Raw genomic sequence first — 6,194 nt, 5'->3', positions numbered from 1 at the left:
AGTGCTCCTTTTACATTATGCTCCATTCTCCTTGGCCATCACATTCAAAATAAATGTATGATATATGGATAGACACTGAGTTGATTGCTTTAGAATTGAACATTTATGACTTTCCTTATATAGGTCATGATGTTTTTAATGTTAGTCTAAGAAAATATTAAAGCATTTTAAAATGTTCACTTACATATCTTTTTAATTATTATCTAAATTAATTTTATGCATCCTATTCTGAAATTTAAACTTATGTATTAATGTCTTGCCCACCTGATGGAATCAACAATTGAAGTTTCAGAAATCAACTTCTAGTATTTGTTCCTGATTTCTTTTTTAAATCATTATTATTTCTTTACTCTTTTTATCTTCATGCCATCATTAAGTTCTCTCAACTATCTTATAATGGCTATGTAACTTTCAAATGTAGTATACAAGTTCTATCAGTCATATAAAATAAAGTCAATTTAACCCATTTTAGAAATTTTGCAGTTGGTTTTGTTTTTTTTGGTTTTTTTTGTTTTTTGTTTTTTGTTTTTTTGTTTTTTGTTTTTGTTTGGTTTTTTTTTTTTTTGGTCTTCATGCATTACCCAAAGAAACAAAAATAAAGCTTTCTTTATAATGCAAAAGAGTGAAAATTCTAGCATAACCATAGTGAAATATAAATCACAAATATGTAAACCCATCCACATTCACCAATGTGATACTGTCTTTTCATTGTGTTTATAATTAGGTCCACAGTTTATCATTTGAGCTTTGACAATCTCTGCTTTATGCTGATTTAGTGTCATGAAAATCATCCTGTTCAATAAATCATTCACTGAGGTTCTCCCTAAAAGGTGTTTGCTTTCTTATTGCCTGCCTGAGTTCCATTCTCCTAAATGGTTGCTCTATGTACTTTGGCCACATAGTGTATTCCATTTTTTCCTAGTTTCTTTTTTATCACACCATGCTATTCCTTTCATATCATTTGACTAATCATCATGTATGTCATATTATTCACTCAAGATTTTTTAATTGAAATTTCTCTAGCCCTTTAAAATAAGTTCAATTTAAGTAAAATACTTTTATTCTTATCTATTATGAATATTATGTGCCTATCTCGATGATTAAAATATACATAGACTAATGAAAAATTTAAATATACAGTAAAATGCTAACTCATTAAACACATGAACAAACTTATTTGTTAAGCACATGATAGTAAGAATATGATGTTTGTAGCAAGAGAAGTATCGTGGAAAGGGATTCTTCAGCAATTTTGCAATTCACTGAACCAGTATAGTTTCTTAGTTATATTTTAATCAGAATGGTAATCCAACATTCACAGGGCAAAGTAGATGCATTCTTGAATGTATATTGGAATATAGTCACTTCTAGTTCAATGATGAGTGAATCTACACTAAAACCAATACCTCATTGTTAAATGAAATTTGCTTAAAGATGAATTTTTCTCATATACTTATTCATGATAGAAATCACAGATTTGTCAAGCTGTGTAAATTCTTCCTAAGAAAATGGAACTATTATATTGGCTATATAGATTTTACAACAATATGACATTTCAACTTGAGTTTTACTGATTAGCCAAAACTTTGATGTAATATTTATTTGAGTTATGCCAATTGTTTTTATACCACCAGCTATTTTTATTTTGCAGAACATCTTTGTTACTCTGCATGTGTTGTTTATGCCTGGAAGCGTGTAGGAAGTCTCTGCTGGTGGCAAGAGGAGATAAGCTACTCTCCAGCCAGGTGAACAGATATCTATCTGTGGCCACAGCAACTAGCCATAAAACAGAACCATACCAGCAGAATGTGTGCTTATATCCATGCCAGAGAAAACAAACCATATTTCAGTGAATTAAAACAAGACCTATTTGAAAAACAGTTTGTGACAAAGAAAACATGTGTTTGTTTAGCTATAAATATTACCAAACAGAATCTATAAAATTGATAAAACAATAAATTCTTCCTAGCATAAGTATCAGTAGTATAAGACATTTAACTTTTAGGTTCTGTGTTTCATCAAAGTATCTCATGATTCAGTTTTCACAAATCATGAAGATATGTTGCTTTAAATTCTCTTTATGCCTACTCTGTGTGTGTGTGTGTATGTGTGTGTGTATATGAGTGTGTATGTGTGTATGTGTGTGTATGTGAGTGTGTGTGTATGTGTGTGTATGTATGTGTGTGTGTGTATGTGTGTGTATGTGTATGTATGTGAGTGTGTGTGTGTGTGTGATCAAGTATGCAGTCAGAGCCCATAAGTGAAGATCAGAGGATAGCTTGTGAGAAGTCACTTCTCGCCAGAGACTAGAGAAAAGCTATCCAGAGACCAGTCCACCTAAGGACCCATCCCATCTGTAGACACCAAACCATATAACTATTGCTGATGCCAAGAAGCACTTGCTGACAGGAGCCTCATATGTCTTTTTCCTGAGAGGTTCTTCCAACACCTGTCCAATATAGATGCAGATACTTATAGGCAACCATCCAACTGAGCCTGGGGATCCTAACAGAAGAGCTAGGGGAAGTACTGAAGGCATTGAAGAGAGTTGCAACCCCATAAGAACAATATTAACTAACTGGACTATCCAGAGCTTTCAGAGACTAGACCACAAACCAAAGGGTTTACATAGTGGGATCCAGAATTCTAGATACGTATGCAGCAAAGGATCTGAAATCAATGGGAGGTGAGGGAGGCTTGATGCCCCAGCATAAGGAGATAATACAGGGGTGAGACAGGAGTTGGTGAATGGGTGGAGGAACCCCTTCATAGAGGGAAAGTGGAGTAGGGTAAGAGAGAATGGGATGGGGGAGTTCGAGAAGGGGTAACTGGGAATGGGGATAGCTTTTGAAATGCACAGGAATAAAATAGTAAATAAAAATTAAGAGAAAAAAAGTTATTTCTCTCCATTGAATCCTGGTATCCTTTAACATCCCAGGTCTTTGGGACTAGGGGATGACCTTAGCAGAAATGCCTAATAGTTGGGAGATATAACCTGAAGAGACCAATTCCAGTAGATAGATCTGGACCCCAGTTGAAGCATGGGGCCACCCATCTGTCTTCAAACTTTTTGATCCAGAATTGTTCCTTTCTAAAGGAAATTTACAGGAAAAGGTAGAACTGAGACTGAAGGAAAGGCCATCCAGTGACTGGCCAAACTTGGGATCCAGGCACCAAACCCTGTCATTATTACTGATGCCACGTTGTTCTTGCTGACAGGAGCCTAGCATGGCTGTCTTGTGAGGGGCTCTGCCAGCAGCATGCTGAGACAGATAGTGATACAACCAAACACTGGACTGAGATCTGGGACTACTATGAAAGAGTTAATGGAAGGGGTGAAGGAGCTGAAGTGCGGGGAGGGGGTGGGGGCAAAGTTTGCAATCTCATAGGAAGAATCAACTAACCAGGACCCACTCACAACTCCCAGAGACGAAACCACTAACCAAAAAGCCTTTATAGACTGGTCAATGGCTCCCAGCACATATGTAGCAGAGAACTGCCTTGTCTGGCATTGGTGGGAGAAGATGTGCTTAATTCTATAGAAACTTGATGTCACAGAGAAGGGGGGATGCTGGTGGGGTGAAGTGGGGGGGGTAGTTATATAGGGTGAAGCTTCGTTTCAGAAGCAAAAGGGAGGTATAAAGGGGGACTAGGAAGGAGCAACATTTGTAATGCAAATAAATTAAATAATTTATTAAAAAAAAGAAGTGAGTTTTCTCATTATACCATGTGAAACCTTCAAATTAAACTCAGGTCAATAGGATTAGTCTCTTGTAAATGCATTTATCTGCTGAGTCCATCATCAGTCTCAAGCAAATTAATTTTTGAAATATATTTGGGCATAGACGTTCATATTTTCATTATGAATTAATCACATATCTGGTAAATACTAAATTTCAGAGAATTAAAAGTAATATTAAGTCATGACTAGCAATCTTTTATTTATAGGGAGATTTCATTCTATTATCCCATTTATACAAACATTAAGTGATATTAACCAAATCTTCAATAGCTCTACAGCATAAAGAAATATTGTGACCAAGAGAAGTTTTGATGCTCACTGATACCTCGAGTAAATGTCTGGCTCCAGGGAGTCTATGAGTGTAACTCTAGCTGAGTCTCCTAGCAGTAAGGCATATGGAGTCTGTGGAGGCCACTTCCTTTAGCCAGGCAGGAATCCCAGAGAAGGGATGAGTACATGAACCATCCTACAAAACTTTCAACCCAAAATTTGTCCTGCCGAGTGGGTGGGTGGGGGAGCGTGTGGGGGACTTTTGGGATAGCATTGGAAATGTAAATGAAATAAATACCTAAGAAAAAAGTGCAGGGACAAAGTTAGAGCAGAGACTGAGGGAATTGCTGGCCATTGACTGCCCCAAAGTGAGATTCAGCCATAAGCAAGAATCAGTTTCTGACACTATTAATGATACTCTGCTATGCCTGCTGGCAGGTACCTAGCATAACTGTCCTCCATAAGACTCCAGCAGACTGAAACAGATGCAGAGACCCACAGCCAAACATTAGATGCGGCTCAGTAAGTCTTGTAGATGAGTTGGGGGAAAGAGAGGAAGATAGAAGGGGTAGAGACTCCACAGGAAGACCAACACAGTTGACTAACCTAGATTATAATGGTTCCCAGAAACTAAATTACCAACCAGAATCCATACAAGACCTGGATCTATGTCCCCCACACAACTGTAGCAGATGTTCAGGTTGGACTTCATGAGTATTCCCCAACAACTAGATTGAGGGCTTACTCTGTCCATGTTACTTCCTCTAATAACTGGGCCATCTTTTCAGCATAATTCAGAAAGGATTTAGCATGTCCTACAGTGATTTGAGGTACTAGAATGATTTGCTACCTAGAGGGGACTTTTCCCTTCTCAGAGGGGATGGGGAGGGGGCTGTGGAAGAGGGGTTGTGTAAAGGAAGAACTGCGATTAGATGGGGACTGGGATGTAAAGTGAATAAGTAAATTGAAATATAAAGTGGGAAAAATGAAAAATTATAATAAACACATAAAATAATTTAGGAATGAACTGAAAATACTGCTAAATTTTGTCACCTAATTTTGCTCACATCTCTTTATTTGTAGCAATACTATGAAGATTCCCCATGAACTAATAGCATAATTTTAATATCCTGTATGTAACTTAAAAGGAAAGAAAATTTCAAGTTAAATCATAGGCATTTCTTTACACCCATAATAATTCAAAATGAATTGAGAACAAATGCTAATGAGAATGTGGAATAAGAATTTGCACCCATGAATTTGTACAAATACAAGATATTACACTTAAGGAAGGCACTGTTCTAGCTTTCTGTGATCCAATAGTTGTTCTTTAGTGTTGACTCATATAGCCTTTAAGCTGTTTAGGAGTGGACCATGTCACCATACAGAAGAACTGATAAGGTTATAGCAAGTTCCAAACCCCAATAAATCTCATAATTGAGAATGATAGAAGATGGAACCACCTCCTGACCAGATTCATATCCTGCAGCAGGTGAACATAATACCCAACTAAGAAGACAATGACAACTGGTAATGTAGCATAAAAATCTAGAGATATCCATGCTAATAAGGTATCTAGATAGGCCCAGAGTATTTAGCCAATGAGCTACCATTCTTGGCCATCACTTCCTCCAGAAGGTATTTAATCTCTAGTTCACCTTGAGTAGAACATATGCATCCTCATCTGTCATGAATAAAACAGTTTGGACAATTAAGGATAGTATCTTTCATCAAGGACTGCTGCAGTGGGGAGAGGGCTGGACAGTGAGCAATGTGGGTAGGAGTGGGGGACTGGGGATGGAGTTAGGGCATGGGAAGAGGTAGTCATCATTCAGAGCCACACCTAAGTCTCCCATACAGGACCACACTTCCAATCCCTCTGTTCTTATGGCATAGACTTGGAGTGAAAACAGAGTCTGTACAATCTCAGGCTCATTAGGGGACTTTCTGTCCCCCATTCAAACTTCCCTCAGTCCCCAGTGGCACATGAATGCACAGGAGGATGGGAACCACCATTCTCAACAAGCACATTTGGAGTTTTAGAACCACAGCCTCTGACCCAGCCCCGAAGTTTTCACCTGGAGAAACATGGGGGTGATTACAAATAATTATGTTCTTTTTTTTTTATTAGGTATTTTCCTCAATTACATTTCCAATGCTATCCAAAAAGTCCCCAATACAC

The sequence above is a fragment of the Mus caroli genome, chromosome 1, assembly GCF_900094665.2.
Source record: "Mus caroli chromosome 1, CAROLI_EIJ_v1.1, whole genome shotgun sequence".
NCBI classification, from domain to species: Eukaryota; Metazoa; Chordata; class Mammalia; order Rodentia; family Muridae; genus Mus; species Mus caroli.
This window is presented reverse-complemented; position numbering follows the sequence as displayed.